This window comes from Bos indicus x Bos taurus, chromosome 5, assembly GCF_003369695.1.
Source record: "Bos indicus x Bos taurus breed Angus x Brahman F1 hybrid chromosome 5, Bos_hybrid_MaternalHap_v2.0, whole genome shotgun sequence".
In the NCBI taxonomy this organism is placed as follows: domain Eukaryota; kingdom Metazoa; phylum Chordata; class Mammalia; order Artiodactyla; family Bovidae; genus Bos; species Bos indicus x Bos taurus.
The window spans coordinates 28,111,445-28,137,473 of record NC_040080.1 but is presented as its reverse complement, the minus strand read 5'-3'; the positions used below and the strand labels follow the sequence as shown (position 1 = coordinate 28,137,473).

The following is a 26,029-nucleotide window of genomic DNA, read 5'->3' as shown; positions in this document are numbered from 1 at the left end:
CACTCTACTTCTTTCAATGTGTTCTCTCTAAAAGACAAGGGTAGTCAACAATTGTCCTGTCTACCTCATAAATTTATTGGTAAGTTTGAATCTGATGCTATGTCAAGAACATTTTGCTTAGAAAAGGGTAAGCCACTGGAAATTGTTATTACAAATACCTGATTTTTTTTTCTATACAATGGTTTATGCTCTCATTTCCTTCTAATCCATTACTATTTCATTGAGGTCTACACCATGATACTTTTTCACTTTAAAGACAATCCCTAACAGTCTCTCTTTATCTTACATGATTTAATATTTTTTTTGTAGCGTTTACATATTTACCACCTTCAATATAGTAGAGAGAAATTCATGTCCATATCATCATTGCATTATCCTCCCTATCTAGAACAGTATAGGGCACAGAGTGAATAGTCAGTAAATCCTTTATTGTATGAATGAATTGTAAAAAAGGGTTTAGTTTACAGATCACCATTAACTTCATTGTAAGAACTATTTTTTTCATTGTTAGCATATGCTAAAAGATACAAGAAGATAGAATTATTCTCAAAGGAAAAAGCAGACCAGGCAGAAAGAAGAGAAAATAGCCCGGGGGACGCTCTTGCCTAGATTCTCTTTACATGGCATCAGAGCACATCTCTGAATTGTAATTCCTCTCTGTCAACTATACATAATAACATCTTACTTCTCTGCTTTACAGATTGGCTAAAGGAAAGAGACTGATATGGAATAGGAAAGCTCTTTGAAATTATCCAGCTTTTACAAATAGAATATTGTCATAAAGATAGCTACACTGAAACAAAAAGTAGATACCAAGTGATCTGTGCCAAACAGGAAAAACCAGTCTTTACCAATTCTCTACTTAAAGGGAGTTCCCTGGTGGTCCAGTGGTTAACATTATATGCTTTCACTGCAGAGGCCTGGGGTCAGTCCCTGGTTGGGGAATCTTCCCACATGCCAGCCAAATTACAAAACAATTCTCTACTTAACCTAAGTTAGCCTCAGCACAATTAAACATCATATGTTGCTTAAGAGAAAAACCAAACAGAGCTACTTTCTAATTGAAACAGTCATCTTATTTTAAAAGTTGTTCAGCATATTTTGTATTTCGACCCTAATGATTGGATTTTACTCCTTTAATCAAGATAGTATATTAAAAGAATGAGTAGGGTTCTTTTATGCTAAACGAATTATATTAGTAACAAGTTTGTAATTTGTGATGGTGCATGATTCCGATAGTGAAGAAATTTCATTACAGGCAGGTTGAAAAGGCAGAATGCATGTGTATTTGCGTGTGTGGATGCAGGTAAATAAATAGTAAAGCTCATTGATAACAGAGACCATTATAATTTGAATAAGATTATATTCTTTCCAGGAGAGATAAAGGGTAATGAAAGACAATTCAGAGCTAGTTTGTTATTACTTCATCAAATACCTCAGCCTCAAGCTGATAAAACTCATGTGCACGGCTCCCGTGAGACATTAATGACAATGACGCTGCTAACCATTTGTAGTGATTTCTGAAATCATTAATATCTCTGTTTAAATGAGTTTGTGATGGAGTGTAACACAGGCCAGAGCCAGAGGTGAAACCTCTACGTGTGCTTTCATAAAACCAGAAGAGGTGAATTATGGGACACAATAAAATGAATTGTATTCAACCTAGACAGATGCAATGGAGAGAGAATTTCCCAGTGAAACTAACAAGGGGCCTTAATTACATATTAATTATGTTACTTATAAAAACTCAGAATCAAATAATTACTTTATTTGCTTAAATCCTATTAACCCCACTTAAAAATAAGCACTTGATTTTGCAAACACTAATTATATTGATTCTTTACAGGTTATATTCATAGTTATTGTCTTTATTGCTCCTTAATACATCAATTTATCATCTGTGATCTTCCCTAACCATAGACCACAGATAGCTATTTCTGAAACAGATCATCTTCAGATTATCGTACAAAAGGTGACTTGGCATTTTGTTTTGGTTTAATGTAGTGTCTGTTCAATAAGAGGGTAGGTCGCATTTTTCCAGCATTCATCTAAGTATGATGGAAAATACTCACAAAGCTTTTAAGGCACATAAATAAATAAATAAAAATAAATAGTGATGGAACATCCTAGTTTTAATCAGATATCTAAGGTTAGACATAATATCTTGCATCTGACAGATACTTCACTTTGAAAATTGTTATTTTAAATTCTTAGTGTCATGATAACTTTTTGTATCCGATTTGCTTCCTGTTGAATATTCATTGTGACTGTCACTCAATAAAACACATCATTTTAAAGAGACTATTTTTTGATGAGGAGCAAAATCCCATTTTTTTAAAAAAAAATATGAGAGGTGTTGATGGGGATATCTGTAAGTTAAAATATTCTTTCAGAAGAAAAATTCTTACTGGCATAACTTTTCTCCCTGAAAAAAGTTCAGTCCCATGGCATTGCATAGAGCTTTTTAACTTTGTACATATGCCTCTTTAGAATAAAAACTAATTATGAGTTAGAATTCTCCAGATATCTTATAAGGCATAGACCTTCTCATATAGCTGGTGGTGGTTTAGTAGCTAAGTCTTGTTGATTCTTGTGACCCCCAGGCTCCTCTGTCCATCTCATATAGCTACCAACACATATTTTATCATCTCATATTTTTTGTAGTTTTATTTTTTAACTGCTCTCTTTGCACATAAAAAAAATTAAATTGCCATAGCACTTGCAAAGCCATCTGCCCTTGCATTGACTGCTCTTAGATGGCGTTGCTTGTGGATCCACCGACAGATCAGTTATGTAGAAGCATTTGACAGTTGCCTTTCAGGGGTGAAATTTACCCTCACTGAGTGCACACTTAGTTATGCTGTCTTACCTCCACCTTCTTGCCTTGTCATTCTTCCAGCTTCTGTGGTTGGGAGCAGCTTTTCAACTATATATTTGCTGGTTCTGTCCACAGATGGTCGTCTCTTCTTGACAACTGTGTCAGCTGTGGTTCCCAGCCCCAGTAGGCAGTCCTTGACCTTCTTCCTGTGTGTGCTTTAGTCTGTTGTATCCTCAGTCTGTTTAACTTGTTCTCAACCTTTAGCCTCAATAATAAGTTGTTTACCAGGTTTCAGCTCTGACTTGCTTGTTCTGACACCTGACTCACTGGGCAGCTGATACCTGGAGATTATTGCAGAACCTGGCAGTCAGTCCCTACCACCCCACATATGTTTGGTTCAGACATCCTCCAGATTATTCTACTCTCTAGTCTCACAATTCAAAGAGCTAACATTAAATTTGCCGGGTATTTGTGTCCAAGAAACTCTACCAGAATTACAATTACTTCCACGTACATTTCATGCTTTATCTATTTTTTCTGTTCCATCATCAGAGATCACGTCCTGTAGTTTTCCCCATCTCCACGCCTTTGTTTGCTTCCCAGGTGGCTCAGTGGGAGAGAATCCAGTGCCAATGCAGGAGACAAGTGTTAGACCCCTGGCTAGGGATGATCCCCTGGAGAAGGAAATGGCAACCCACTCCAGCATTCTTGCCTGGGAAATTCCATGGACAGAGCCTGGCCAGGCTACAGTCCAGGGGGTCCAAATGAGTCAGATATGTCCTGGCAACTAAAACAACAACAGCAATGCTTTCATTTATTTTCATTTATTTTTCTGTATAACATGAACTGTCTAATTGTTTTCTTCTTGTTTTTCTCCACACTTCTCAACTAATGGTTAATTTGCTTCCTGAATACTTAAAGAAATTATTTCTTCTCTACAGGCCTATTAACCATTCTCACCACTCTGGCTTGGGTCCTTTTTCTCATTTGGATTGTTTCAGGGTCTCCTTACTAATTTTCCTGTCCTCAGTTTTACTTCTGTGAATGTCATCTTCCAACCCAGTGTTAGAATAGCTTTTCTAAATGGTTTATCTGACCTTATTAGTATGTTTTAGTATCTTCCAGGTTCCTTACTATGTGCAGTAAAAAATAGGAAATAGTATTAAGTTACGATGATTTTACAATTTTCAAATTAGGATACATGTGAGTGGAAGAGAAACGAGAAGTGGGCACCAGAGGATGAGATAGTTAGATAGCATAACTGACTCAATAGACATGAATTTGAGTGAACTTTAGGAAGACAGAGGAACCTGGCATGCTGAAGTCCATGGAGTCACAAAGAGTTGGATGTGACTTAGCAACTTGACAACAACAACAGCATAAGTAGGCAGAAATCTGGGCCAAGGGCAATCATGGTTGCTTCGGTTAAGAGGCTGTATATGGTCTGATATTTTGGAGTTCTCACAGAAGATGAGTACATGTCCTTCTACTCCACCATCTTGTTCTATCAGTCTGGAAAAACAGACTGGTTCCAAATTGGGAAAGGAGTATGTCAAGGCTGTATATTGTCACTCTGCTTATTTAACTTATATATGGAGTACATCATACGAAATGCCGGGCTGGATGGAGCACAAGTTGGAATCAAGATTTCCAGGAGAAATATCAATAACCTCAGATATTCAGATGACACCACCCTTATGGCAGAAAGCAAAGAAGAACTAAAGACCCTCTTGATGAAAGTGAAAGAGGAGAGTGAAAAAGTTGGCTTAAAACTCAACATTTAGAAAACTAAGATCATGGCATCTGGTCCTATCACTTCAAGGCATATAGATGGGGAAACAATGGAAACAGTGAGAGACTTTATTTTGGGGGGCTCCAAAATCACTGCAGATGGTGACTGCAGCCATGAAATTAAAAGATAACCTGCTCCTTGGAAGAAAAGCTATGACCAACCTAGACAGCATATTGAAAAGAAGATTCATTACTTTGCCAGCAAAGGTCCATCTAGTCAAAGCTATGGTTTCCCCAATATGTATCAATGTGAGAGTTGGACTATAAAGAAAGCTGAGCACCCAAGAATTGATGGTTTTGAACTGTGGTATTGAAGAAGACTCTTGAGAGTCCCTTGTACTGCAACAAGATCAAACCAGTCAATCCTAAAGGAAATCAGTCCTGAATATTCAATTGAAGGACTGATGTTGAAGCTGAAACTCCAATCATTTGGCAACCTGATGTAAAGAACTGACTCACTGGAAAAGACCTGATGCTAGGAAAGGTTGAAGGCAGAAGGAAAAAAGGAGGACAGAGGATGAAATGGTTGGATGGCATCACCAACTCGATGGACATGAGTTTGAGCAAGCTCTGGGAGTTGGCAAAGGACAGGGAAGCCTAGCGTGATGTAGTCCATGGGGTCACAAAGAGTCGGACATGACTGAACGACTGTACTGAACTGAAATGGTCTGATATCCAACTTCTGCTCTAGTCTCAACTTTTCTGATCCAAATCTCAAGATTTGCATTCAAGTTCTAGTTCTGCCTCTATTATTCCACATCTCAAAGTGTTTACATGGTGGCCTATCTGCCCGGACTACCCACCATCACTCATCCTTCACCTGGTTAATACCTAATTGTTCTTTAATACTCAATTTAGGGGTCGCTTCCTCTAGGAAGCTTTCTATAACACTCTGGCAATGCAGGAGATGGAGGTTGATAACTGGGTCACAAAGATCCCCTGGAAGAGGAAATGAAAACCCACTCCAGGATTCTTGCTTGGAGAATTCCATGGACAGAGGGCTACAGTCCATGGGGTCACAAAAAGTCAGACACAACTTAGAGAGTGAACAACAGCAACAATGTATATATATACACACACACAGACACATATATCTGCCAGAGTGCTTATTACATTGCTATCTAATTAATTTTTTCTGCTAAACTGTAAGAAAACTTAAGAAAAAATACTTTATTTCTCATTTCTGCAAACTTAAAATAAAAATTAGTAGTAATAGTAGTTGTATTTATGGATATATATAATAATTATATAGACATAAAAATATCTTACTTGAAGTTATGAAATCAATAGTCTTTTGGAGTGAAAGATAATAAAGCAGTATGTATTGATAGCATATTCTAAAGAAATTAGGGAAGGTTTATGAAAATAGGAAGAATTTAGACCTTACCGTGAGGTTGAACAGGAGTTTGGTGAGTGGAGTAAGTAGAGGAAGGCATCAACCTATGTATCCTTCATTCAAAGGATGAAGAGGAACTTCATTTGACCAAATTATCAGAGATCAGTTGGGTCATCAATGAGCTCACACTCTGCAGATTTTACTCTATGTCAGGTTTCTGAAAAGTACTGAATAATAATGCCTTCTCCTCCCTCAAGAGCAATTTGCTTACAAAAAAAAAAAAAACTTGTCAAAAAGTCCAATGAGAAGATTACTGATTCACAAAAAAAATTGTTGACACTTGCGAATTTCAGATGCACTACATTTCCCGTCTTAAAATATAGGGAAAAGAAAGGAGGTGGCAGGAATGGATACAATTTTTTCCCATATGTCTTTTTGGATCCATCATAAGCATGTGTGCACAAAGAAATAGATACACATTTGGATTCTTAGATACTAAAATCAAGCCTGACTTGTCAGAATACCAGATGGCAGTTTGGTCTGTAGATGATTATTCACACATCTAAGATAACTTAAAATTTCATTATATATATAGAATATTGAGCATATTATGTCTGAAGATATCTAATGTAAGGAATGTGTTTTTGTTTTTCCTCTGTGTTGTGAATTTTTTGGATCAGTACAAATTATACACCACTGATACTTCAAAACAAAGATCCTAATTGTTATTTCTCTTATATACTAGAAACCTGGATAATTTGTATACTATAGAGAGCAAGAACTTTTATCAGTTTGGTAGAAGTTTGCAGAAAGACACAATAGGAAAGACACAGACTGAATTGAAAATGTTTTGAAAGAAAGAAATTCACCACCATTTATGAAACCTTTGGAATTTTTGACAAGCACGACTCTTAAAATAGAAAAGTAGGAAAAAAATATAGACACAAAAATATCTCACTGAACTTTTGATGTGGCACAGACATGGCATTTAAAAAATATTTTTTAAAGTTTGAAGAAATATTATTGATGCATAAATATTTTGGTAAATGGGCATTTTTGAGTTGAGCCTGTGTGGAGATAATATGTGTTTATTTTTAGTCATTATTATTTTTACTATTATGGGCTTGCCTTGTGGCTCAGTGGTGAAGAATGCACCTGCAGTGCGGGATACCTGAGTTTCATCTAGGATTGGAAAGATACCTGGAAAAGGGAAAGGCTACCCACTCCAGTATTCTGGCCTGGAGAATTCCATGGGGTTGCAAAGAATCGGACACAACTGAGCAACTTTCACTCACTCACTCATAGCAAGAAGCAATACTTTGTGAACAGTTCAGTTCAGTTCAGTTGCTCAGCCGTGTCCGACTCTTTGTGACTCCATGGACTGCAGCACGCCTTGCCTCACTGTCCATCACCAACACTCAGAGTTTACTCAAACTCATTTATTGAGTCGGTGATGCCATCCAATCATCTCATTCTCTGTCATCCCCTTCTCCTCCCACCTTCAATCTTTCCCAGCATCAGGGTCTTTCCAAATAAGTCAGTTCTTCACATCAGGTGGCCAAAGTATTGGAGTTTTAGCTTCAGCATCAGTCCTTCCAAAGAATATTCAGGACTGATTTCCTCTAGGATGGACTGGTTGGATCTCCTTACTGTCCAAGGGACTCTCTCAAGAGTCTTCTCCAATACCACAGTTCAAAAGCATCAATTCTTTGGTGCTCAGCTTTCTTTATAGTCCAACTCTTACATCCATACATGACTACTGGAAAAACCATAGCTTTGACTAGATGGACCTTTGTTTGCAAAGTAATGACTCTGCTTTTTAATAAGCTGTCTAGGTAGGTCATAACTTTTCTTCCAAGGAGAAAGTGTCTTTCAATTTCATGGCTGAAGTCACCATCTGCAGTGATTTTGGAGCCCCCCAAAATAAAGTCTGTCACTGTTTCCCCATCTATTTGCCATGAAGTGATGGGACCTGATGCCATGATCTTAGTTTTCTAAGTGTTGAGTTTTTAGCCAACTTTTTCACTCTATCCTTTCACTTTCATCAAGCGGCTCTTTATTTCTTCACTTTCTGCCATAAGGGTAGTGTCATCTGCATATTGGAGGTTATTGATGTTTCCCCCAGAAATCTTGATTCCAGCTTGTGCTTCATCCAGTCCAGCATTTCTCATGATGTACTCTGCATATAAGTTAAATAAGCAGGGTGACAATATACAGCCTTGATGAACTCCTTTCCCTATTTGGAACCAGTCTGTTGTTCCATGTCCACTTCTAACTGTTACTTCTTGACTTGCATACAGATTTCTCAGGATGCAGGTCAGATGGTCTGGTATTCCATCTCTTGAAGAATTTTCCACAGTTTGTTGTGGTCCACAAAGTCACAGGCTTTGACATATTCAGTAAAGCAGAAGTAGATATTTTTCTGGAACTTGCTTGCTTTTTTGATGATCCAACAGATGTTGGCAATTTGATCTCTGGTTCCTCTTCCTTTTCTGATACTAGCTTGAACATCTGGAAGTTCGTGGTTCACATACTGTTGAAGCCTGGATTGGAGAATTTTGAGCATTACTTCACTAGCGTGTGAAATGAGTTCAATTGTGCGGTACTTTGAACATTCTTTAACATTGCCTTTCTTTGGGATTGGAATGAAAACTGACCTTTTCCAGTTTTGTGGCCACTGCTGAGTTTTCCAAATTTGCTGGCATATTGAGTGCAGCACTTTGACAGCATCAGCTTTTAGGATTTGAAATAGCTCAACTGGAATTCCACCAGCTCCACTAGCTTTGTTCATAGAGATGCTTCCTAAAGGTCAACTTGACTTCGCATTCCAGGATGTTTGGCTCTAGACTGGTAACAATTCAGGTATGACCATTCAGGTATGCCATAGTTCTTCAGGCACTCTGTCTATCAGATCTAATCCCTTGAATCTATTTGTCACTTCCACTATATAGTCGTATTTAGTTCATACCTGAATGGTCTAGTGGTTTTCCCTACTTTCTTCAATTTAAGTCTGAATTTGGCGGTAAGGAGTTAATGATCTGAGCCAAAGTCAGCTCCCAGTCTTGTTTTTGCTGACAGTGTAGAGCTTCTCCATCTTTGGCTGCAAAGAATATAATCAATCTGATTTCAGTATTGACCATCTGGTGATGTCCATGTGTAGTCTTCTCTTGTGTTGTTGGAAGAGGGTGTTTACTATGACCAGTGTGGTCTCTTGGCAAAACTCTATTAACCTTTGCCCTTTTCATTCTGTACTCCAAGGCCAAATTTGCCTGTTACTCCAGGTATTTCTTGACTTCCTGCTTTTGCATTCCAGTCCCCTATAATCTTTTTGGGGTGTTAGTTCTAGAAGGTCTAGTAGGTTTTCACAGAACCATTCAACTTCAGCTCCTTCAGCATTATTGGTCAGGGCATAGACCTGGATTACCATGATATTGAATGGTTTTCTTGGAAATGAACAGAGATCATTCTGTCATTTTTGAGACTGCATTCAGGTTGTTTTTGAGATTGTAATGACTTAATCCAAGTCATTTATAAGGTTGCAATGTCGACTTGTGAACAGTAGATGATCATATAATCTTTTAAATTTGTATCTAGTCAATTACCTTATTAATTACATGAAAATAAGCTATTTGCTTGTTTTAAATTTTATGCCATCTCTCCAGTTGTTTTCTGGGAGAACTGACTGCTGGTTAAGGATGGGGTTAGGAAGAAGTGGGAAGGGAGAATTATAGTGGGGAACTTTGAGGATGGTTTCATTATCTTGAGAGTGGTAATGGTTTCAAGGTGTATACATGTGCCAAAATGTATCAAAACATGCACCTTAATTAAATATGTGTAGTTTTATGTTGCTTGCAGAAGAATATGGGTCAAATGAATTGAAGGAAAACAGCAGCTTGTCAGAGATTGGGTAATCCACGGAACTATAGAGAAAATAACTTTCCTCTCTTTTTTTGTCCTTTCACATTTGACTATGATTAAGATGAGGGTGCGTGCTTCCTCAGTCCATTTGACTTTTGGGACCTCATAGGCTGTAGCCCACTAGGCTCTTTTGTCCATGGAATTTTCTAGACAAGAATAATAGAGTAAACTGGCATTTCCTAATCCTAGCGATTGAACGCATGTCTCTTGAGTCTCCTACATTGGCAGGCAGATTCTTTAACACTGCACCACCTAGGAAGCCTAGATGAGGATATTGGTATACTACAGAGAGGACAACAAATTGAAGGATATGGAAGAACTCATACTGCAAATTCAAAGGCACCTGCAGACCTCCTCCATTTGCAAATGTGAAAGCTTGGTTCATAGTGAAGAAACTTCACATGACTTGCCTTACTTTCTAAAATCACTTGCCTTCAAAACTGTTTACAAGGAAAGAAAGTCCAGGACTTTGTACTAGTTGCCTGGAATCAATTTTATTTCTTATAAACAATCATTGGATAAACAAATACATATTACAGATGCAAATTTACCATTCCTTAGGCAATCTGCACAAAGTCAATTCTTTTGTCTGATTTACCACAATAAAAGAATAAATTCTCTTTTGCTTTCACAGTAGAATTCTGCTTGTGTAGAGGTCACTTAATTTTAGCTTTTATAATCTGATCTGACAGGATGGGTTGTTAAAACAGAGCAGTGAAAATATGTTATCCAAAATAGTTTTTAGGCCTACAGAGTGCTATAGTCCATGGTAATGAATTCAAATGCTATAAACACATAAATATGTTTTTCTTGATATATAGTTTTAGAATTTTCTCAAAGCACAGTTGTATACCTTCTATACAATTTGATTGGAATATAAGGTAAAACAATCTCTTCCAAACTTGCTTAATTACAAACTATGGACAATCTCCTTTTCAGTAAAATCTGCTTTCCGGATTTTGTTTATTTAATCAGTGATGTTGAATATCCAAATACTTAGTTTTTACCTACATGGTCTTTGTTCACTGTAGTCTCAATTTTTTTTTCTCTGGATATTTTGGGTAACTCATATGCAGACCCCAAGAATAGTTAAAGCGTAAGACCAAGATTCATAAATCTAACTTCTATCCTTTCCTTGTCACAACTGATGATAACCTTGAAGAAATCACTTAATCTCTTTGCGCATCCATCACTTCACTATAACTCTTGGATAATGATACTTATCTCACGGATAAGAAGGAGATGTTAATGTTTGTAAAGCCCTGGAGATCTTTAGATAAAGTACACTAGCACAGAATACTAACATAAATAAGTCACTATTGTTATATTCCTTCCTCTAACCATTTCAAGTTCTATCTATATATGTACATATAGGTCTATGAAATTTATAAATGTATACATAAACGGATCATTACAAGTACTTCATCCATGCTACTTTATTTAAATTAGTCACTGGAAAATGTAATATACTAGATGCAGAAGGATTTTGGTGTAATATATATCAATTGCTCCATTGAAATTAATAAACTTCCTTTTTACCTGCCATTCTGTATGGATGAGATTCTCAGACACAATAAATACACTTTTATAGAATATGCCTTTGTACCTGCCTTACATAGATCGGGGGAATCAAAACTCTGAATTGCTTTTTATTTCTTAGTTTCTAGTATCTACAAATGAACAAAATACTAACTACTAAAATATATGAACAGCTAGAATATTTGTACTATACGTTTTACATTTTCTCAAATTATCCGTTAATTTTACTCAAGTGATTTTATCCAGTCCAAAAAGGAAGTGGGCAGATTGTTAGAAAAAGAGCTTCATGAGAGTCAGTGATAAAATGGACAAGAGTCCATGCTCAGGGATCCTATGATTTTGTAAAATACACTGTTGTTCAGTCACAAGTTGTGTCCAACTCTACGCAGCCCCATGGACTTCAGCACACCAGGCTTTCCTTTCTCAGAGTTTGCTCAAGTTCATGAACATTATGTCAGTGACTCTATCTAACCATCGCATCCTCTGTCATCTCCTTCTCCTTTTGCCTTCAATCTTTCCCAGCATCAGGGTCTTTCACAACCAGTCAGTTCTTTACATCAGGTGGCCAAAGTACTGGAGCTTCAACTTAAGCATCAACCCTTCCAATGAATATTCAGGGTTAATTTCCTTTAGGATTGACTGGTTTGAGCTCCTTGCTGTCCAAGGGACTCTCAAGAGTCTTCTCCAGCACCACAATTCAAAAGCATCAATTCTTCAGTGCTCAACCTTTTTTATGGTCCATAAAATGGGAAAATACATAATTACCTCTAAAACAGAACCTGAGAAAATGCAATGGTCCCCTACAAACTAAATATGAGAAAGCATAGAAGTGATTCATTCTGGCTGGGGAATCTGAGAAAGCTTTATGACAGAGAAGTGAATTTAACGTGAGTATAGAAGGATCAGAGTAGGCGATGGCACCCCACTCCAGTACTCTTGCCTGGAAAATCCCATGGACGGAGGAGCCTGGTAGGCTGTGGTCCATGGGGTCGCGAAGAGTCAGACACGACTGAGCGACTTCACTTTCACTCTTCACTTTCATGCACTGGAGAAGGAAATGGGAACCCACTCCAGTGTTCTTGCCTGGAGAATCCCAGGGATGGGGGAGCCTCCTGGCCTGCCATCTAAGGGGTCGCACAGAGTCGGACATGACTGAAGCGACTTAGCAGCAGTAGCAGCAGCAGCATAGAAGGATAGGTGCTTAGGATAGCATTAGGAGGTGAAAAGGTAGGAGTTTCAAAGAGGCAATTCTCTGTGGATATAACATTTTGAAAAACAGCATCAGAGTTAAGTAAGCCAGAAAGAGCAAAACAAGCATCATATATTAATGCATATATATGGAATCTAGAAAGACGGTACTGATGAACCTGTCTGCAAGACAGGAACAGAGATGCAGATATAGAGAAAAGACTTGTGGGGAAAGGAAAGGGAGGGGCAAATTGAAAGAGTAACACTGAAACATATACATTACCATATATACAAATAGATAGCCAGTGGGAATTTGCTGTATGAAGCAGGGAGTTCAAATCCAGTGCTCTGTGATGACCTAGAGGGGTGGGATGGAGTAGGAGGTGGAAGGGGGTTTTCAAGAAGGAAGGGCCATATACATACCTATGGCTGATTCTTATTGACGTATGACAGAAAGTAACACAATATTGTAAAGCAATTATCCTCAATTAAAAATAAATTAAAAAATAATGTAGTGTCAGTGGGGGTGTCTGAGTTCAAGAATAGCAGAAGCAATGTAGCAACACATAATTGTCAGGCCCCAAATGAATGAAATTATTGTAAAGAGCAACAAGACTAGAATGGCCAGCATGGGATACTGACACATTGAAATACACAATAAGGGGGAATAAACCATTAAGTTATTAGATCTAAGAAAAATGGCAGCCAATGAGGTCATTATTTGATAAAAAATCAGAAACAACAAACAGTGGGAGAGCAGAAGGTGATGTCAGTCTATGATTTTCACAGTGAAAAATCATAATCCAGTTTCCATACTTGTGATAGGTCTTCCAAGGGCAGATAAGGGTAAGTCAGTAACTTAAGCAATAGCCGGAAACTAAAACACCCTGATGGTCCCTCATCACAGGAGAACCGGGTCAGGTGATAAAGGCATTCCTGGCCTCCATTTGCCTCACAATGGATCCAGTGGGTAAGAGCACCAATGAGTGGTTATTTTTCCACTCATGGGTACCTAGTGAGGATAAAAAGAGTTGGCAGCTGATGAACTTTCACACTGGCTTCCTGTGGAATAAGAACTAAGACTTTGCTCCTGCTGCTAAGTCGCTTCAGTTGTGTCCAACTCTGTGAGACCCCATAGACGGCCTCCTACCAGGCTCCCTCATCCTTGGGATTCTCCAGGCAAGAACACTGGAGTGAGTTCCCATTTCCTTCTCCAATGCATGAAAGTGAAAAGTGAAAGTGAAGTCGCTTAGTCCTGTCCAACTCTTCGTAACCCCATGGACTGGAGCCTACCAGGCTCCTCCCTCCATGGGATTTTCCAGGCAAGAGTACTGGAGTGGGGTGCCATTGCCTTCTCCAAAGAACTAAGACTTTACTGTAGAGAAACTGAAGAGCATGGCTTGGACACTGTACACATATCCTTGGCTCAGTTAGAAAATAAGAAGCAATACAATTATTTTAAGTTAAATGGCAGCAATTAGTGCTATTTTCAAACACTTAAAGGAATTAGGTATGATAATCTTATCATGTGGTGGTCAGTTGCTCAGTCATGTCCAATTCTTTGTAATTCCATAGACTTTTCCCAGGAAGAATACTGGAATGGGTTGCCATTTCCTCCTCCAGGGAATCTTCCCAACCCAGGGTTCAAGCCTGTGTCTCCTGCATTGGCAAGCAGATTTTTTACCACTGTTCAATTCAGTCCAGTTGCTCAGTTGTGTCCCACTCTTTGCAACCCCATGGACTACAGCATGCCAGGCTTCCCTGGCTATCACCAACTCCCAGAGTTTACTCAAGCTTATGTCCATTGAGTGGGTAATGACATCTAACCATCTCATCCTCTGGAGTCCCCTTCTCCTCCCACCATTAATCATTCCCAGCATTAGTGTCTTTTCCAATGAGTCAGTTCTTCATATCATGTGGACAATTGAAGTTTCAGCTTCAGCATCAGTCCTTCCAATGAATATTCAGGACTGATTTCTTTTAGGATGGACTGATTGGATTTCCTTGCAGTCCAAGGGATTCTCAAGAGTCTTCTCCAACACCACAGTTCAAAAGCATGAATTCTTCAGCGCTCAGCTTTCTTTGTAGTCCAACTCTCACATCCATACATAACTACTGGAAAAACCGTAGCCTTGACTAGATGGACCATTGTTGGCAAAGTAATGTCTCTGCTTTTTAATATGCCTTAGGTAGGTCATAACTTTTCTTCCAAGGAGCAAGCACCTTTTAATTTAATGGCTGCAGTCACCATCTGCAGTGAGTTTGGAGCCCCCCAAAATAAAGTCTGTCACTGTTTACATTGTTTCCCCATCTATTTGCTAGGAAGTGATGGGACCAGATGCCATGATCTTAATTTTCTGAGAGTTGAGTTTTAAGCCAACCTTTTGACTCTCTTCTTTTGCTTTCATCAAGAGGCTCTTTAGTTCTTCTTCACTTTCTGCCATAAGGGTGGTGTCATCTGCATATTGGAGGTTATTGATATGTCTCTCGGCAATCTTGATTCCAGCTTGTGCTTAATCCAGTCCAGCATTTCTCATGATGTATTCTGCAAATATGTTAAATAAGCAGGGTGACAATATACAGCCTTGAAGTACTCATTTCCCAATTTGAAACCAGTTTGTTCCATGTCCAGTCCTAGCTGTTGCTTCTTGACCTACATACAGATTTCTCAGGAGACAGGTCAGGTAGTCTGGTATTCTGGTCTCATGAAGAATTTTCCACAGTTTGTTGTGATCCACACATTCAGAGGCTTTGGCATAGTCAATAAAGCAGAAGTAGATGTTTTTCTGGAACTCTCTTGCTTTTTTGATGATGCAATGATTGTTGGCAATCACTGAGCCATCTTGAAATCCATACTACATATGGATTTACCATACGGTCTTACCGTATCATAGTCCATTCATCAAAATATCCTCTGGATTATCAAGTGGCAGAAGATGCCCTTAAGATAACCAAGTGATAGTCCCCATCACAGATAACATATTGAATATGGGTTTGGTTCAAGAACAAATCAACAAATTCTCTGGCACTTACGCTGCTATTGTTGAGTGTGTTCTTTTAATCCTTAAGGAGAAAGAGGAACAGAACAATTGGTGTTCCTTTGGAAAGGATGGCAATACATCTTCATTGTTTTATGCAACAGCTTGAATTATTTTCTTGTTCTTTGTCACAATGCAGTCCATCACCCTCATCCCCTCCACCAAAAACAAAACCAAAACATAATCATCTGGATATTCTATGAAATCTCAAACTGTTCTTTCATATTGATGACATTATTTTAATTTACTTGGGAAATAGGAAATGGAAAGAACTATGGCAAAGTAAGAGACATGAGCATGAGAGGATATAAAATAAACCTTATGTAGATACAGGGGACTATTTGATACTAGTGAATATTTTAGAGATACAATGATCTAATATATCCCATCCAAGATAAAGAACAAGTCATTACTCTTTGTAACCCCTACCTCTAAGAAAGATTCACAGTGCTTTGTGGGGCTTTAGGATACTGGGGACATTAATAACATACTTAGTGACTCAAAAGACGACTGGTGTAGAATAGGCTGACCGTGGTGGCTCAGACAGTAAGGAAACTGCCTGCAAAGCGGGAGACCCAGGTTGAATCCCTGGATTGGGAAGATCCCCTGGTGAAGGAGATGGCAACCCACTCCAGTATTCTTGCTTGGAGAATTCTGGGGACAGAGAAGCCTGGTGGGCTATAGTTCATGGGGTTGCAAAGAGTCAGACACAACTGAGCAACTAACACTTTCATAGAATAGGCTACAGAGAAAGAGAAAACTGCACAGATTCAGGCTTTGGAACAAATGATGTGATAAAATAAAAATTTGTTGTTGTTTGGTTGCTCAGTCATGTCCGACTCTTTTGTGACCCCATGGACTCTAGCCCGCCAGGCTCCTCTGTCCATAGGATTTGCCAGGCAAGAATACAGGATTGAGGGTGCCATTTTCTTCTCCAGGAAATCTTCTAAACCCAGATAGCGATCTCATGTCTCCTGCATTGGCAGTTGGGTTCTTTACCACAAAGCCACCAGGGAAGCCCTATGAATCTTCAATGCCAGGAAACATTTTTTTTTTTCCCTCAAGATATAAGCAGGTGATTTTATCCCAGTTTGGAATATTATACTGAATAACCTGAAATAGGCATTTTTTTTTCACTTGATACTGAAATCACCTATGCCTTCATTCTCTTTGCAAAGGATAATGTTTCTAACATTAAAAACAGAGATGCCAATAATAAAAAATTTTCCAGATTCCATAATATTTTTATGTATTGCATAATTGAATTTTTTGAAAATTGGACTAGGATAATTAGATTCAGAGTAAACAAAACAAAAGAATATGTGGCTGAAGTCAATATACTTTCTACATAAGCATGAAAAAATTAAAAGAAATATAAATAAAATTAAACTCTCATTGGAATCCTATATTTGAACATTAAATATTACTTTTGCTGCAAAACATTAAAATTAAGTGTTTAAATTTGTGTAAAAGAATGGATAACACAAAACACAAAGATAATGAAACTTTGGAAATTAGCAGTAATATTTATTTTATATAATACAGTGGAAAATGCTTAATCTATACATATAACCTGATCTGCCTCTTGAGAAATTTGTATGCAAGTCAGAAAGCAACAGTTAGAACTGGACATGGAACAAAAGGCTGGTTCCAAATAGGAAAAGGAGTACGTCAAGGCTATATATTGTCACCATGCTTATTTAACTTCTATGCAGAGTACATCATGAGAAACACTGGACTGGAAGAAACACAAGCTGGAATCAAGATTGCCGGGAGAAATATCAATAACCTCAGATATGCAGATGACACCACCCTTATGGCAGAAAGTGAAGAAGAACTGAAGAGCCTCTTGATGAAAGTGAAAGAGGAAAGTGAAAAGTTGGCTTAAAGCTCAGCATTCAGAAAACGAAGATCATGGCATCCGGTCCCACCACTTCATGGGAAATATATGGGGAAACAGTGTCAGACTTTATTATTTTGGGATCCAAAATCACTGCAGATGGTGATTGCAGCCATGAAATTAAAAGATGCTTACTACTTGGAAGGAAAGTTATGACTAACCTAGATAGCATATTCAAAAGCAGAGACATTACTTGGCCAACAAAGGTTCATCTAGTTAAGGCTATGGTTTTTCCAGTGGTCATGTATGTATGTGAGAGTTGGACTGTAAAGAAGGCTGAGTGCAGAAGAATTGATGCCTTTGAACTGTGGTGTTTGAGAAGACTCTTGAGAGTCCCTTGGACTGCAAGGAGATCCAACCAGTCCATTCTGAAGGAGATCAGCTCTGGGTGTTCTTTGGAAGGAATGATGTTAAAGCTGAAACTCCAGTACTTTGGCCACCTCATGCAAAGGGTTGACTCATTGGAAAAGACTTTGATGATGCGAGGAATTGGGGACAGGAGGAGAAGGGGACGACAGAGGATGAGATGGCTGGATGGCACCACTGACTCAATGGACGTGAGTCTGGGTGAACTCCGGGAGTTGGTGATGGACAGGGAGGCCTGGCGTGCTGTGATTCATGGGGTTGCAAAGAGTCGGACACGACTGAGTGACTGGACTGAACTGAACTGATACATATAACAAGATATTCCATCTTTGAGTAGTATAAAATGACATTTTTATAGTAATGGATGTTGAATCTGAAGGAAAAGTTGACAGTATGTGTGAATTAAGAACAATATATTTTAGACTATTTTCCCTAGAGAAAAGATTTTTAAGAAAAATTTTTTCTCTAGTTGTATGCTAACCCTCTTAAAATCATAGGAGATACAATTAGTTTCTGAAATGTCCTTTATAACTGTCAAAAAAGATAAGATTACAGATTTGTTCGCTCTTCAAAGTGTGATGTCATAAAGTCCCATTTGCTTCTGCAAGAATCATTATTTGTCATTTTTGACAGTGTTTCAACATGATCAGGAAGAGAATCATGGAAATAGTTAAAGGGATAGTCAAGAAATATCCCTGAATTTTCATAGGAAATCTACCAGATTCCAAAATCCAGGCTAAAAATATGTTTTTAGTTAATGCAATTAGAGTTTATTTTTACCATAAAAACTTTTAAAGTATGATTAGAAATACTAACATTTTGTATTAAGAATATTGAATGTGAAATCAGTATGACTGCTCTGTAACTATTTGTGCTATCTTGGACAGGTGATTTAAACTTCTTATACTTCTATTGGGCTTCCCTCCTGGCTCGGCTGGTAAAGAATTCACCTGCAATGTGGAAGAACTGTGTTTGATCCCTGGATTGGGAAGATCCCCTGGAGAAGGGAATAGATAGCCACTCTAGTCTATGGCCATACTACCCTGAATGCAGTGGATCTTGTCTGATCTTGGAAGCTAAGCAGGGTTGGGCCTGCTTAGTACTTGATGGGAGACCACCTGGCAATACAAGGTGCTGTAGGCTTTTTGCCTCCCCTCTCCTTTGGGCTTTCCTCTTAGCTCAGTCAGTAAAGAACCTGCCTGCAGTGCAGGAGACCAGGGTTTGATCCCTGAGTCTGGAAGATCCCCCTGGAGAAGGAAATGGCAACTCACTCCAATATCTTTGCCTGGAAAATCCCATGGGCAGAGGAGCCTGCTGGGCTGCAGTCCATGGAGTCACAAAGAGTCCGGCACGACTGAGCGACTAACAATACTTTTACTTTCATACTTCAATTTCCTCTTCACTAGAATGAGAATAGAAATATAATAATATTAGTTAACATTTAGTGAAATCTTGCTTTGTGTCATCTTGCTTGAAAAAAATGTAAGTAGATATATAGTTCTTGGAGAAGGAAATGGCAACCCACTCCGTGTTCTTGCCTGGAGAATCCCAGAAACAGGGGAGCCTGGTGAGCTGCCGTCTATGGGGTCACACAAAGTTGGAAACGACTGAAGCGACTTAGCAGCAGCAGCATATAGTTCTTACAACCGTAGGAAGAAATTACAATTTTTCCTTCATCTGAAAATCCTCATTCAGCAAATGAGGAAACTGAGAGGGAGTGACTTTGTAACTTTCCATGGATATACATTTAGTAAGTGTAGTAGCTGGGATTCATAATCTGAAGGTCTAACTCCATAGTCTGCTTTTCTAATGATGAAGAAAAAGCTAAACTTTCTTTTTATGAAAGTTACTAAAGTAGGGGAATTGTCCAACCGTATCATAACTTACCAAAGTTTGCTTAATACTTTGGTTCTCCTCTAATATTTCCTTTCTCAGCAAATAATATTGTCATATTTCCAGTTGTGTAATCCAAAATTCTGGAAATAATTTTTATCACCCCTTCTCTCTCTTTCTTCATAACTATTCCATCAACATATCATATTAACTTTAACTGATTTAGAATCATCTTCTGTGCTTCTATATGGACACTTTTCTTTTTATTATTTTATTTTATTTTTTTTGTATTAGTTTTGCCATATATGGACACTTTTCTAAATAAAATTATCGTCATCTCCCACCTATACTACAGCAATCTACTTTTTTTTTTTAACTTTTAAAAATTTAAAAACTTTTTAATTGGAGGATAATTGCTTCACGGTGTTGTATTGGTTTCTTCTGTACAACAACGTGAATCAGCTATAAGCATATATATATATATATATATATATATATATAGTTGCAGAAACCAGTAATTGAGCAGCCAAGCACCACACTCGGAGAGTCAGAGAACTCAGGTTTATTATGCCAGTGGGCCCAGAGGAGTTAACACTCCAAGCTCAGCCTCGAACAAAGGGGTTACAGAGTTTTAATAGACAGACTATAGTGGGCAAGACTAGCTGCTAATAGGCTGGTTTAAACTAAGGGGTTTTTGTGCATGGGAACAGCAGTCAAGATGGGAAGGGGAATGCCTGACCTTTACATGGACAGGCATGATAAGCAGGTTTGCAGGGGCTGGGCAGTTGCAAAGAGCAGGGCAAGGGTGAGTGAGATAAGCTCCAGTTCCAGCTCCAGCTCCAGTGTAAGTCCGCACTTTCTGAGACTACATGACCTACATGATCCAGACTTTGCAAGGAGCAAGCTGAGTCATGGAGGCAGAAGGAGCAGGAGGTTATGTAAAATTTTAACTTTTCCTCTTCATTCGCCCCTCTTGATGCTTCTATTATTCATTGTAGAAAGCATCATCTCATGTTTTTGTAGGACATTCAGAGCTCCCCATCATTTAGGGGGCTATATTGAGCTATTACCATTTGTAACTTTATGGATTCAATCTGAGAGGTTATAAACTGGGTAATTGCATTGAGAATACAAGGGCCAAACAAGAGCACTGCAAAGAGCATGAGAAGAGGCCCTGTTAAATCGAGAAGCCAAGATGCCCAGCTCCAGATATTGTTCCAGTTACCCCAGGAATTAGCTCATTTCTCTCTCCTTTTTATGATTGGTTCCCTTAGCTGTTGGGCCATGTCCCTGACTATTTCTGATTGGTTTACATACAAGCAGCACTCTTCATTTAAGAAGGGGCGTAGTCTTCTCTTTTCAGCTGTCAGTAGATCTAGACATCTCCTATTCTATAAAACCACCTCAGCCAGGGAGTCTTGTTGGTCCTGTAATGGAAAGCACAGCAATAATTTCGATTAAGGATAGAGACCAGGGTTGACAATGAAAATCCATTGATACTTTGATAGCTGGATCCTCCAGCTTCTGCCGTGCTTTGACCAGCCATCTGCTGGAATGTGGCTGGAGCAAGGCTGAAGAACCCTCAAGCTTCTGCCGTGCACTGACTAGTCAGCCTCCGAATGACTAGAGAAGGGCTCAGCGTCCTTCATGGGTGAGGGCCATTGTCTTTGGAACCTGACCTTGAGGAGGTCTTTGGGGTCCCGAACTGCTTTCCAGGTGTCCTCATCACAGGAAGCTGCTGCCTTCTTGACTCTGGTGTGGTGGATCCAAGGGATGACACCTGTAACTTTAACAGCAGTAGAGGTTGCCAGGACGACAGTGTGAGGGACTGTTTAAACTGGCTGAAGTGGTTCCTTTCCCAATCTTTAACCCATGCTACATCTCCTGGCTGATAGGGATGAATCCAATTGCCCAAAGGAATGGGCGTCCTTTCTAAGGTTTATCTGGCAATATGACAGAAGACTTCTTCCAGGGCTTGGAGATGTTGGGACATCTCCAGGTCAGCTAGCTATTGTTGGTCTACCTTGAGCTTTTCTATCACTGGGGGTGGTTTCCTGTATAAGATTTCAAAGGGAGAATAGCCTGAGGACCTCAGGGTGCATTTTCCGAGAGAGATGAGAGTCCACAGAATGATAAGGCAGCTTGTCCCAGCATTGTCTTGGTGTTGGCTGGGGAATATTCTTGTCATACTACTACTTGGAGAAACAAACTTAACAAGAAAGTTAAAGATATATGGCCCAAAGAGTAATAGAAGTAGGAAAGCTGCTGAGGTGCTAGCCAGGAGAACCAGGTCCAGACATTGGTCCATGACATTAGTGTTTCTCTAGGTATGAGAAGATGCAAGAATTTGGACTCAAAAATCTTTACCTGAAAACATCTGACTATCTGAAGGTCTGTTTTTCTGGGTTTTTCCCTGAGCACGGAGTGCCTTATTTTTTGTCTCCACCCTGAACTCCTTTCAAGGGGGTGTTGAAGGTCAGCATCTTGTAGTGGTCATGATTTTATCTTTGTAGAGGCAGCTGGCAAGGGTCAACTTCCAGTCAGCAGGGCCCCTGCATAGCCACACTTTGACCATGTTTTGGGGACATTTCATGGTCATTGTGTCCCACGATGCTGGGAAGGCTCATTCCCAGGTCTAACAAAGAGTCCACTGACAGGCCATTCAATGTGTTGTCACTAGAACATACCTTGTAAGTAGCAGAAGTCTCTGGACCATGCCTGTCTTACTAGCCTCTTGGGCCAGGAAAATATTTCTTCTTGTTGCTTCTTCCCATATCTAGAGTTACATTATTATAATTATTGATCTCATATGGAACTGTATATCAGCATTTTATCACAGGCTCAGTCACACATTTGGTAACATAAGAAATAATCTTTTGAAACAAGCTACATAGAAAATGTGGAGAAAGAAATGGCAACCTACTCCAGTACTCTTGCCTGGAAAATTCCATGGATGGAGGAGCCTGGTAGGCTACAGTCCATGGGATTGCAAAGAGTTGGACATAACTGAGTGACTTTACTTTCTTTCTTTCTATGGTTTCTTTTGGAGAAGGAAATGGCAACCCACTCTAGTGTTCTTGCCTGGAGAATCCCATGGACAGAGGGGCCTGGTGGGCTGCGGTCTATGGGGTTCCAAAGAGTTGGACACGACTAAGCAACTAACACACACATAGAAAATGATATAGCTAGCAGTTATCAGTAAGGTCACAAGCAAGAATTTAAATACAGAACTTTCACTGGGTATAGCCCAGTATACCCCAGGTCATCTGAATCAGTTAAATGGTTATAGCCAAGTATTCATCTCCTGGTTGTACATCATGGAGCATTCGACCTTTATCCAAAGATTGGTTACTGAGATAAGCTTTAGAAACAATCTTAGAGTGTCCTTTTTAATAACTTAATTAAACCTTTTAGCAATATAGTATAACAAGGAACTATTTCATAAGTGAGTCTTAGTAAGCACAGACCTTAATTAACAAAACTAGAACGTAATATTCAGTGAAACATTATTTTTTTCCTTTTTGGAGAACTCACTGTAAGGGCATTAACACTGTAGCCAGGGAAGGCTTTAACCCATCAAATAAAAATGAAGTCTGTCAGGGAGCTGGGAAAAGCCAAGCAGCTGTCTTGGATTTCCCATACCCCTGGCTCTCTGATTTTTAGCTGTTGTTTATCCATTTTTAATTTCTTGATTTAGGAGCAGAGTATTGCCATGTTTTAAGGATATCAAGATAGCAAAAGTCTAACCATGAAGGGTTATTTTTTTGTATAAGCAGAAGGAGCTTTGTCTACTTATACCATAATCTTAAATAATGTTTACTGACCTTACCAAAGTAACAAAAAGTTTTTAAAAACAAATATAAATCACTTAAAGGCAAAGAAATTCATAATCTGTTATTAAAAGCTGCATTCTAAGAAAACTTTGTTCTCTAGACAGAGAGAACTAAATTCCAGTCTGGTACCAGCTTACTGTTAATAACAAAATTTGTTTATCTGCTTAATCTTGGAAAGTCTTTTCCATAAATTTTGAAGAACTAGCAGTATTCTAAAGGTGTGAGAGTAAAACCATAGAAGTTTAAAATCTGATTCTATTGCAATTCACAAAGAAACCTGGTCGTTGTTGTGATATGTAATTCTTTAATATGATAACTAGAATTGTAATTGACCATATTTTATCAGGGCATATCATATCTATATGAATTTCACACAATTTTAGGATACCTTTATTAGTAACACCAACCATACAGTATAACCTGAAAAGATTTGTCACCCCTTCAACAGTACTTTCCATGTCATTTAACAAATCCAATGAACCCAGGTAGCTTAATAGCTCTTTGGGATGTCTCAGGGGCCCTCTGAAGCATCCCAAAGTTAGCTAGAAGTCAAGTTACTTAGGAATATTTGTCAACAAATATCATAAGGGTTTATAACACTCAGTCAGGTAGGATCATATAAGTCACTATGAAATAATAGTTATTCACTTAGCCAAACTTGACAAAAGATTTCAAGGTAAATATAGAACAGATTAAGAGATAAGGAAACTTTAATCTACTATTAAAAGCTGTTCAACATCTAAAGAAAGTATGTCCTCTTATCAGAGAGAAAGGCCAAATTTTGCACTAGCTTACTTTAAACTCATTTAGGTAAACTTAATAATATTTATTTTAAACTTAGTCCTAACCATGCACAAAACTTTTTTTTAGGATCTCTTTCCACAAACCTTGTAATCACTTTTTGTAACAGCTACCTGTAAGTCAGACCTACTTTTTTTTCCCTTTTATAAAATGTAATTTTCTTTTTTATATCTTCTTTATTAAAAACCTACATCCTACTTCCTTACTAGATTACCAAACAAACATTAATACTAGATACTTAATATTGAATTTTCCCAGTTTATGTGAATCTGAACTTTATTTAGGTTAATTTTTCTTGTATTTTGAATTGTTTGATTTGTAAGTGCTTACTTTTCTTTAGGCCAATTAAATTAGAACTCATTTACAACTTCAACAGTATTATCAGAGGGGGAAAAAAAAAAGACATACACTGAGACATGCATAAATCCAGACAGACAGACTGACAGAGATCTTATAGTTTTCTGTTTGCGATTTAAAATATCTCTTTGACCACTACCCCCCCTTTTTTTTCTTTGCTTGAAGTTCTAATTTGCCCAAGGCTGAGGTCTCAGGCAAAGTTGGCTGTGTATTTCAAGGACATGGAAAAGGTTAACTTAAACCTTTTTCCTTGACAGGCCTTTTAACAAGCTAGTTGTTTTTAATTGCATATGCAAAAAGAATTGGTTTTGCAGTTTCTAAAAAGAAAAAAAACTTTCTCTCACTCCGTTCAATCAGCAATCATGCACTCACAATCATTCAGAGGCTATCACAATGCCTCCCTTCTCCAGAGTCCTCAGTTCTCTCTATCTGATGCTCCTTCCTGGGAGCTCCAAGGAAGTTATCAGTCACAATGCCTCCCTTCTCCTGAGTCCCCAGTTCTCTCTATCTGGTGCCCCTTCCTGGGAGCTCCAAGGAGGTGATCAGTCTCCTCTTCTACCCGTTGGGGTAGGACCTGACTGGAGACTGGCCCTGGGACCTTACCTGATCCTGTGGCCACTCCCGGTGGGTTGGTCCATTCTTCCAAAGAGTCTAGTCAGGATTCGGCCATCCAGAAAGTTGGAACACCAGTGTGAAAGAGAACCCGGAATACCATCAGGTGGCACGCCTCCTCATTCATCTCAGGATTCCTTTGCTCCAGCCTGGCCAAGCCACCTTTCTGGTGGCTCAAGGGGCTGGTGTGGTTGGAATCTTGCTGGAGCCTCCAGAAATGTTGCAGAAACCAGTAATCAAGAATCCAAGCACCACACTCAGAGAGTTGGAAAACAGGTTTATTACACCAGCCGTCCCAGAGGAGTTAACCCTCCAAGCTCTGAGCCCCTAACAAAGGTGTTACAGAGTTTTTATAGACAGACTATAGTGGGCAACACTACCTGCTTATAGGCTGGTTTAAACTACGGGTTTTTTTGTGCACGGGAACAGCAGTCAAGATGGGAAGGGGAATGCCTGACCTTTACATGGACAGGCATGATTAAGCAGGTTTGCAGGGGCTGGGCAGTTACAAAGGTAACTGTTACAAGGGTGAGTGAGATAAGCTCCACTTCCTAGTACTGTAGGTCCACACTTTCTGAGATTATGTGACCTACATGATCCAGACTTTGCAAGGAGCAAGCTGAGTTATGGAGGCAGAAGGAGCAGGAGGTTATGTAAAAATTTAACGTTTCCTCTTCAATATTACTGACTCCCTTGTGA

General features: G+C 38.8%; 1 protein-coding gene and 1 pseudogene across 1 annotated transcript in view; one reads left to right on the top strand and one right to left on the bottom strand.

Moving 5' to 3' along the window:
- Positions 1 to 25,821, bottom strand: part of PIK3C2G (phosphatidylinositol-4-phosphate 3-kinase catalytic subunit type 2 gamma) — a 664,807-nt gene extending 638,986 nt beyond the window's left edge. Inside the window, exon 1 of the mRNA XM_027541447.1 lies at positions 25,322 to 25,821. The gene's annotated coding sequence lies outside the window, so the exon portion shown is untranslated. The remainder of the gene's footprint in view (positions 1 to 25,321) is intronic.
- On the top strand, positions 18,920 to 19,037 carry LOC113893892 (annotated as a pseudogene).
- Positions 25,822 to 26,029: the final 208 nt, after the last annotated feature.